The sequence below is a fragment of the Cherax quadricarinatus genome, chromosome 58 (assembly GCF_038502225.1).
Source record: "Cherax quadricarinatus isolate ZL_2023a chromosome 58, ASM3850222v1, whole genome shotgun sequence".
Lineage (NCBI taxonomy): Eukaryota > Metazoa > Arthropoda > Malacostraca > Decapoda > Parastacidae > Cherax > Cherax quadricarinatus.
The window spans coordinates 21,371,858-21,382,788 of NC_091349.1; positions in this window are offsets into that span (position 1 = coordinate 21,371,858).

Genomic DNA, 10,931 nt, shown 5'->3' on the forward strand with positions numbered 1-10,931 from the left:
CTGGGGTCCTTGTAGCATTTTAATATTTAAAGTCAACTTATAAGTTACAGTAACTATCAGTCATGATTATAACCTTAAATTTAAAACAGCTAAGTAACTCAGCTGTTTGAGAATCATTTACAGTAATAGGAGATACAATAGAAATAAAGTGAACTGAGTTATTTACTTGAGTATTAAAGGCAAGATCAGCCTACAATAATAGGTACACGAATGTTACCTATAAAAGAAATCACTCTTCTCCCTTTATGCAGTTTTATTATTAGGAACCTTTAAGCTCTCTTCCTGAGCTGGCTCATGCTAGGGCAGGCTTTGATATATGCAGGCAATCAATTCCACTCCTATATCGCTCTATAGTAAAAGGTATTTGAGGCCTGACCACCTACTGTACGCATTACAAAATTTTGTTCATTTCCCCTAATACCATACTGGTTTTGGTTCCCAACTTCGACAAACTTGGCAACAAGATATTCTGGACACTGTTTATGAGTGTTTTATAAACACGATTTAACTTCAGTGCTTTACTCTGTAACATTCAACATTTTCAGTTGTAATTCATCCTGGCCTACACGCTCACCAATTTGTTGTGGGTGATTTACAGTCTGTCTTTTTGTTGTTGTTGTTAAAGCAGAGTACCAGGAAAAAACAAGAATAATCTACGTGATATTGCATAAGAGGTAGACATAGGGTCCTACGAGCCTCAGTAGGTAGACACTGTGTCTGTCTGTAAAGGAACTAAAGCCTGGCATTCCATTTTCTTTTTTTTTACAACTCTGATCCCGTGGTTTGGTTGGCAACGCTCTCGTCTCAAACACTGAGTGTCCGGGGTTCAGTCCCCGGCCGGGTAGAAATATACCCGGAGTACACTTGGAGAGGGTTTCAGGGGGTCAACGCCCCCGCGGCTCGGTCTGTGACCAGACCTCATGGTGGATCAAGGCCTGATCAACCAGGCTGTTAATGTTGGACGCACGTAGACTAACATACAAGCCACTGCCCAGTTGGTTAGGTATTGACTTTCGGTGCCTGTCCGGCTCCTTCTTGCTTCATTATGCAGTCGTCAGTCATCGCACTGGACAGCATAGTATGAAACTGCTCTGCTACTTCTTGGTGCTGCTGGGGTTGTAAGGGTCAATGATCTTGAACATGTTTTCTTACATCTGCTGTCCCTGTTCACCTAGCAGTTAGTAGGTACCTGGGAATTAGTCGAACTGAAGGACCCGATGGAAGAAAGACACTCTCCGATGACTCACTGGCTTTCTTGGGTTATCATGGGTGGCTAACCCTCCGAGTTAAAAATCCGAACGAATCTTATCTTAACTTTGGTTAAAGAGAATTTCCAGGTATTTCATTGGACATTAAAAGTATTTACCCTTTTCAGTTTACTTTTCGTGCCTAAGAGTATGCTTTCTGTTTTCTCGAAGTCTAACGATATTTCGTCGTCTGTTGACCAAGTGCTACATGACTCTAGTTCCAGTTACAGTACATAAGCAATATCTTGTGGATCTTTACCTGAGAGTTAACAGAGCAATGTCGTCTGCATACAGTAGAAGCTCACACTTGACACTGATGGGCATGTCAGTCACATAAAAATAGTAACTGGCCCAGAATACTACCTTGGTGAACTCCACATGCTGTCGGCAGGATGTTAGGTAAGACACATATGCAACAGTTAGGTATCTTTATTTCGAAACGTTTCGCCTACACAGTAGGCTTCTTCAGTCGAGTACAGAAGAGTTGATAGAAGCAGAAGAGACTTGAAGACGATGTAATCAGTGTATCACCCTTGAAGTTTTGAGGTGGTCAGTCCCTCAGTCTGGAGAAGAGTATTGTTCCATAGTCTGAAACAATATGGAGTGGAAGTGACAGGATGGAGCCTTATATACCGCCAGGAGGTGAAATGTAGGCCACTAGTAGAGGTAAGAATGTAGTCGTTGGGAGGTCAGGTCTCTCTCAAGTCCAGCCATTCTCACTAGTAGAAGTTGTCCAAGTTTATTTCAGGTCTGTACGAATGGCTGGACTTGAGAGGGACCTGACCTACCAACGACATTCTGACTTCTACTAGTGACCTACATCTCACCTCCTGGCGGCATATAAGGCTCCATCCTGTCACTTCAACTCCATATTGTTTCATACTATGGAACAATACTCTTCTCCAGACTGAGGGACTGACCACCTCAAAACTTCAAGGGTGATGGACTGATTACATCGTCTTCAGGTCTCTTCTGCTTCTATCAACTCTTCTGTACTCGACTGAAGAAGCCTACTGTGTAGGCGAAACGTTTCGAAATAAAGATACCTAACTGTTGCATATGTGTCTTACCTAACAACCTGTCGGTATTTTATACCATTTTAATGTTCACTGTCGGCGGGAGTTCTGATTCTATATTATTCATCTTGACAATGTTTGCTGTTGCTCAAGTATGATTTAAACCAGTCCAGAGCCTAGGCCAATTACTTGTAGTTTCTTATATATTATGTTACGATTAACTATGATTGACTGAAGGTGGTCGTTATATCGAGGTCTTTGGTGATTGACCGCAGGTGATTAGAGATGGGTTGGTCAGTGGAGTGAGTCAGTATCCTTGAAAGCACCTCACTGTGTATGTAGATGCATTATCTCAGAGTGCGTCCCACAGAGATCGTCATATGGGGAGGGGGATCCATGAATGTAGCACATTTCGGACGTAGAAGCAATATTCTTCACAGCGTCCTAAATACCTCATCAAGGGTTCTCCCGGAAGTTACGAGGTAGAGTCAGCGAGATGGTGAGGAGAGATCAGGTAAGTGGGCCAGACGTGTGTGTCAGGAACCAGAGACAGGAGGCAGGTGTCGGCTGTCAGGCCTGAGATGTGTCATGGTGGTCGGGGGTTATCGTGTGGGATCAGTTAATAAAACATTCCCTCGAAAAACCACTGTACACTCAGAATTTTCCTGAATATATTTATTAATATACTGGAAAATAATGAGAGTTACAGAGTAGTGGAAATGAAGTGATGGAAGGTTGCTGAGTAGTGGAAGTGATGTGATGGAAGGTTGCTGAGTAGTGGAAGTGATGTGATGGAAGGTTGCTGAGTAGTGGAAGTGATGTGATGGAAGGTTGCTGAGTAGTGGAAGTGATGTGATGGAAGGTTGCTGAGTAGTGGAAGTGATGTGATGGAATGTTGATGAGTAGTGGAAGTGATGTGATGGAATGTTGATGAGTAGTGGAAGTGAAGTGACGGAAGGTTGCTGAGTAGTGGAAGTGATGTGATGGAAGGTTGCTGAGTAGTGGAAGTGAAGTGACGGAAGGTTGCTGAGTAGTGGAAGTGATGTGATGGAAAGTTGCTGAGTAGTGGAAATGAAGTGACGGAAGGTTGCTGAGTAGTGGAAGTGATGTGATGGAAGGTTGCTGAGTAGTGGAAGTGAAGTAATGGAATGTTGATGAATAGTGGAAGTGAAGTGATGGAATGTTGATGAGTAGTGGAAGTGAAGTGATGGAATGTTGATGAGTAGTGGAAGTGAAGTGATGGAAGGTTGCTGAGTAGTGGAAGTGAAGTGATGGAAAGTTGATGAGTAGTGGAAGTGAAGTGATGGAATGTTGATGAGTAGTGGAAGTGAAGTGATGGAAAGTTGATGAGTAGTGGAAGTGAAGTGATGGAATGTTGATGAGTAGTGGAAGTGAAGTGATGGAAGGTTGCTGAGTAGTGGAAGTGAAGTGATGGAAAGTTGATGAGTAGTGGAAGTGAAGTGATGGAATGTTGATGAGTAGTGGAAGTGAAGTGATGGAAAGTTGATGAGTAGTGGAAGTGAAGTGATGGAATGTTGATGAGTAGTGGAAGTGAAGTGATGGAAAGTTGATGAGTAGTGGAAGTGAAGTGATGGAATGTTGATGAGTAGTGGAAGTGAAGTGATGGAAAGTTGATGAGTAGTGGAAGTGAAGTGATGGAATGTTGATGAGTAGTGGAAGTGAAGTGATGAAAGGTTGATGAGTAGTGGAAGTGAAGTAATGAAAGGTTGATGAGTAGTGGAAGTGATGTGATGGAAAGTTTCTGAGTAGTGGAAATGAAGTGTGATGGAGGGTTCTTGAGTAGCGGAAGCGAAGAGTGATGGAGTGTTCCTTAGTAGTGGAAGTGAAGAATGATGGAGGGTCCCTGAGTAGTGGAAATGAAGTGATGGAAGGTTCCTGAGTAGTGGAAGTGAAGAATGATGGAGGGTCCCTGAGTAGTGGAAATGAAGTGATGGAAGGTTCCTGAGTAGTGGAAGTGAAGAATGATGGAGGGTCCCTGAGTAGTGGAAATGAAGTGATGGAAGGTTCCTGAGTAGTGGAAGTGAAGAATGATGGAGGGTCCCTGAGTAGTGGAAATGAAGTGATGGAAGGTTCCTGAGTAGTGGAAGTGAAGAATGATGGAGGGTCCCTGAGTAGTGGAAATGAAGTGATGGAACGTTCCTGAGTAGTGGAAGAGAAGAGTGATGGAGTGTTCCTGAGTAGTGGAAGTGAAGAATGATGGAGGGTTCCTGAGTAGTGGAAATGAAGTGATGGAAAGTTCCTGAGTAGTGGAAGTGAAGAATGTTGGAGGGTTCCTGAGTAGTGGAAATGAAGTGATGGAAAGTTCCTGAGTAGTGGAAGTGAAGAGTGATGGATGGTTCCTGAGTAGTGGAAATGAAGTGATGGAAGGTTCCTGATTAGTGGAAATGAAGAATGATGGAGTGTTCCTGAGAAGTTGAAGTGAAGATGCGATGGAGGTGAATAAATGAGTGGAAGAGAGAAGCAACGGAAGGTGTCAGAGAAACAGGAAAAAAATGTTGAATTAATCTCGAGCACAACACAAGCGTCAACGCTACCCACCGCCTGCCGACCCTCCTTAATTCTTACGCAGGTAGGTGAGTCAGTCCCAGGGGAATGTCCGTGAAGGCCAGTCAGGAATACCTTGACCTATGACTGTACCCAGCAGGGGATGTCTTATCACTGACTATCTCCAACAGGGAGTGAATAACTCATGATTATTCCAAACAGAGAGTGCACTGACCCTTTACAGTACTAAGGAAGGAATTCTCGGACCTTTGTCTGTGCCCAGCAGAGGATGGCCTGATGTTCGTCTGTACTAAGTAAACAAACAATACCTTGGTTCTTCACTGTACCCAGCAATTAACTACCATCAGAGGGAATGGGAAGAAAATATCTGGTAGTTATTCGACTTTAATTTAGAGAATGTTTCCAAGATGACACAACTTTATCAAATACGCGAAAGATTTGCTAAAAGTCGAAAAAGTAGGGAAACGTAATTCAGAACTGATGTTTTACCCAAGATCAATATTTCCCGGTTGATTTGTGGAACTTTCATTGCCCGAATGCATTCGATAAAATTTTTCGGATACATTGACTTAAAAATAGCAGTTCTATGAATCACAAAAAGAAGAAAAGAATATAATAATAATAATAATAATAATAATAATAATAATAATAATAATAATAATAATAATAATAATAATAATAAAAATAATAATAATAATAATAATAATAATAATAATAATAAAAATAATAATAATAATAAAAATAATAATAATAATAATAATAATAATAATAATAATAATAATAATAATAATAATAATAATAATAATCTTTATTTCTACAAGCACATAATTCAACTTTTACCACCTAGCTGACATCAGTGACATACTATACAGAAGGCCCCTTATTATGCAGAGCATTTTAGGCAATTAGGTTAATCTTGTCCCCCAGAATGCGACCCACACCAGTCGATTAACACCCAGGTACCTACTTACAACTAGGTGAACAGGGACGGCAAGTGTTTTAAGGAAACACGACCAATGCGTTCACCCGTACCTGGGTTCGAACAGCGGCCACTCAGTGTGTGAGCTGAGTGCGCTACCAACCGAGCAATGGGACACTAGCTGATTGAAATAAGAAGAAAGGGGAAAGGGGCTCGAAACGTAGACTAGTCTTAGTGCCAAAACGTTCAGAGAGAAACGCCGTTGTGCTCCGGTATGTGGAGTTTTCCTCTTGGTTCAACACCTTTCTAATTTTAACAAAAATAACTCGACAATCCTGAAGTTTTTAAATTATACGAAGATTAATATAAAGATTGGATCAGAAAAACCCTCAAATTTTCCACGAGAAAAACTGGAGATCGGGACTTGTTGGTGCGACTTTTTTGTTTATAGATGATGATGTAATGGATTGTGCTCCGTTTGTGCTCCGTCAAAAACTGCGTGTCTTGATAGTAGTAGAAGGAACAGAATGCGGGAAATAAGCGTGTGCAACCATAAAGTGCATATACTCCTTTGAACAAACAAAAAAGGAATATCAGTGAACGCTAAATAGGAAAATATGGATTATAGTGTCACATGGAGAGTGCCGGTGGAGAAACGGTTACCGTGGGAAATAGACCTGACCAGCACTAGTGAACTATTGCCAGGTGTCGACACAAGTGGAAATAAACGAATATCGATCTATCTATCTATAAGTAATATAGTGAGTGACAAGGATATATATGTGCAGTGGCATAGTGAACTAAATTGTAGATAAGAGTAATCTAAATTACCCCCAAGTATAGCGTACAATATATAGTGTAGATAGGGGAATATCTTACAAGCGACTGGCACTAGCGAACTATTGCCAGAGGTCCAGTGAAGTGTTAATAACGGATAAGTAACTACTATAGTCATAAGATACGAAACGAGTGATGGTAGCATTGAGGTGCAGGGAATCACAGCATACATAAATTGAGCATACAACCGTTACCTCTACTAAACAGGAAATAATCTTTTCCTTAGAAGTGTAGGGGGAAGTTAGCGTAGGCCTAGCTGCTGTGTAAACAATAAAACAATGATCCCAGTATAACGCAGTGAAAAGTGTAATTTGAAAGAATACAGTGTATATCCTTGAGATAAACAGTGTAAAGCACTACATAAAAGGAATTTAAATAGTAATAATAATAATAATAATATTAAAAAAAAAAAAATAATTGTGAAGTGTGGCAGTGTGGGCAAGTCTGCCGGCTCACACCCACCCTACACCCACCACCCACCCTACACCCACCACCCACCCTACACCCACCCTACACCACCACCCACATACTGCAAACTTGGTTCGTATAAATACATCTTGCATATTACTGGCACCAGCAAGAGAAAGGTAAAGTGGAAATCAGTTTTCTTCCGTGGCATACAGTGTAGTAGGATACAGACAGGATGTCAGCACAGCATATCTGTGGGACATGTAAAAAAAATCCTTGGAAGGAAATCCAGAATCACATGCAACCTATGCTCTTCCAAACACCATATCTCTTGTACTAGACTAAATACAGCCTCAAAAAAATGACCTGGAACTAGCAAGGTGCTTCTGGTTGTGCAATAAAGATGTAGAACTTTGGGCAGGTATCAGAAAGGTACTAAGGAGAGTAATAAATGATAAAAATAATCAAGAAAACAAGGATGACCTCTTGGATAGTCTACCAAAAATATATAAAACATGGGAGCAAGAGATAGTGCATCAAAAAATGCAGAATGTCCATACCACAACAGATGACTCGAAACTATCTAGTCACCCACATGATGCTAAGCCAGACCCATCCCCCAGTCATAGCACTAATACCCACAGTGCTGGTGCTGGCCCAGGCTCCCCCAGGCATAGCACCAATACCCTCAGTGCTGGTGCTGGCCCAGACCCAGCCCCATCCCCCAGCCCCAGTGCTGACCCAGACCCAGCCCCCAGCCCTACTGCCAGCCCAGACTCTCCTAGGGACACTACCCAAACCACCACAAAAACAGTAAATATACAACCATCATTGCACAAGACCGTGGCCCACAGTACAGATGTTGGAGAGGAGTCTCCGCCTTCTTCCTCTACTGGGGAAAGTAGATGGAATCCAGGACGGGGTGGCCCTGGCTTGGATACTGAGGATTATAGTGCAGTCCCAGAACCTGCAGAAATTGACAACACACCTCCCAACAATTCTTAACCAAAGGTGAATTTGTGCAAATATTATGCTTGGGGCATCTGTAAGCATGGAATAACAGGGGAAAAAAATGGGACATGCAACTTTGACCATCCCAAAAAATGTAGCGACCTCCTGTCTAAAGGAGTGTGTCATTCTTCTTCCTGTACTTTCTTTCACCCAAAAATGTGCCACTCCTCGGTCCTCCAGAAGCAGTGTTACAACATCGAGTGCCCTGCATACCATCTAAAAGGGACCAGGAGGCACAGACCCCCACAAGACAAACAATAGTAGCTACGACAACCCAACTCCAGGTGATTTTTTAGTAGCAGGAAACGAAAAAAGAAAATGGAAGGAAATAACAAAAATAGTCCACCACCTTGGAGCCTTGTTGGACTGGAGGCGCAGCCAGTGGCCACCCATGGCCCTCCAGAATTACAACTACTGATGCCAATAACAAAATCCCCCCAACAAACACAGAATACAACCTCGTTCATATTTGCTAATATACAGGGCCTTAAGCCATCCACCAACAACAAAATACCTTTTATCAGTGGACTTCTAGTAGAGTCTAATGCAATGTTTGCAGCCTTCACAGAGACTCACACAAAAGATCACTTTGACAGTGAAATATGGATAAGTGGTTACAACCTTTAGATGCGACAGAAAAAACAGGCAACAAGGGGGGGTTGGCCTGTATGTCAAAGAGTCCCTTATCTGCACGGAGTTGCTGAACACCACAAATGAGGTAGTTGAAGTTCTATCAATAAAGATCGAGAACCAAAACCTAGTCATTGTGGTTGTATACAAGCCACCAGATGCAACCTCACAACAGTTCAAGGAACAGCTACTGAAAATCGATTACTGTTTGGAAAACCTTCCAGCTCCATCCCCAAACATCTTACTGCTTGGTGATTTCAACCTAAGGCATACAAAATGGAAGAATGTAGCAAATAATGTTATAGCTGAAACAATCCCCGGAGGTAGCGCAGATGAAAGGTCACACACACATGAGCTACTAAGTCTCTGCAAAAAACACACCTTAAGCCAGCAGATAGTGGAGCCAACAAGACTAGAAAACACACTTGACCTTATCTTCACAAATAATGAGGACCTGATAAGAGACATAAGAATATCAAAAACAACTAATTCCGATCACAATCTAATCGAAGTCCAGACGTACATGCATAGGGGTCCTGAACAGCAGAATGCATGTACCTGTGAAGGTGTCTTCACAAAATACAATTTCAACAACAAGAACATCAACTGGGACCAGGTAAACCATGTCCTAAACAAAACATGTTGGGAAGATGTCTTAAATGACATGGATCCAAACCAGTGCCTTGAAAGGATCAACTTCCTGGTAGCCGAAGCATGTTCTAGACATATTCCCCTAAGAAAGAAGAAGAGCAGGAGTAAACTGGAGAGAAAAAGACGCTCCCTCTACAGAAGACGACGAAGAGTCACTGAGCTCCTCAGGAGTGCTAGAATATCTGATACACGAAAGGAGGCGCTGACCAGGGAAGTGGAAACTATCGAACTTAAGCTAAATGACTCTTACAGGAACCAGGAGAGGCAGGAGGAGCTTAAAGCTATTAGTGAAATTGAAAGAAATTCAAAATATTTCTTTTCATATGCCAAAAACAAGGCAAATACCACATCTAGTATCGGGCCCTTACTCAGACAGGATGGGACTTACACAGATGACAACAAGGAAATGAGTGAAATATTGAAATCCCAGTACGACTCTGTGTTTAGTGAACCACTAATCGGTCTGAGGATCGACGACCCAAATGATTTCTTCATGAATGAGCCTCAAAACTCCATAAATGTATGCCAGATTTCCGACATTACCCTAACTCCGATAGATTTCGAGAAAGCCATTGACAACATGCCTATGCACTCAGCCCCGGGCCCAGACTCGTGGAACTCTGTTTTCATTAAGAACTGCAAGAAACCCCTCTCGCGTGCCCTAAGTACACTATGGAGGAGGAGCTTGGACATGGGTGAAATTCCACAGTCACTTAAAACAATGGATATAGCCCCACTCCATAAAGGTGGCAGCAAAGTATTAGCTAAGAACTATAGACCAATAGCTCTGACGTCCCACATCATAAAAATCTTTGAAAGAGTGCTAAGAAGCAGGATTGCAAATCACCTGGATTCCCAAAATCTGCACAATCCAGGGCAACATGGGTTCAGGGCAGGTCGCTCCTGCCTCTCACAACTACTGGATCACTATGACATGGCCTTGGATGCACTGGAAGAAAATCAGAATGCAGATGTAATATACACAGACTTTGCAAAAGCATTTGACAAATGCGATCATGGCGTAATAGCCCATAAAATACGTGCTAAAGGAATAACTGGGAAAGTGGGGAGATGGATCTTCAACTTCCTAACAAATCAAACACAAAGAGTAGTGGTCAACAGAGTTAAATCGGAGGCTGCCATAGTGAAGAGCTCTGTTCCAAAAGGCACAGTACTCGCCCCCATCTTATTCCTTATCCTCATATCAAACATAAACAGAGATATACACCACAGCACCATATCATCCTTTGCATGAGGCTGTCATCTGCTGAGGACGCGGTTAACCTCCAAGAAGATATAAACAAAGTTTTCCAGTGGGCAACGGTAAACAATATGATGTTCAATGAGGACAAATTCCAACTACTCCGTTATGGAAAACTGGAGGAGATAATAACTAGATCAGAGTATACTACTGACTCCGGCCATACAATAGAGCAGAAAAATAATGTAAGGGACCTGGGAGTAGTAATGTCTGAGGATCTCACTTTCAAGGATCACAATAGTGCACGATCGCACGTGCAAAGAAAATGATAGGATGGATAATGAGAACTTTCAAAACGAGAGATGCCAAGCCCATGATGATCCTTTTCAAATCACTTGTTCTTTCTAGGCTGGAATACTGCTGTACATTAACATCTCCATTCAAAGCAGGTGAAATCGCAGATCTAGAGAGTGTACAGAGATCCT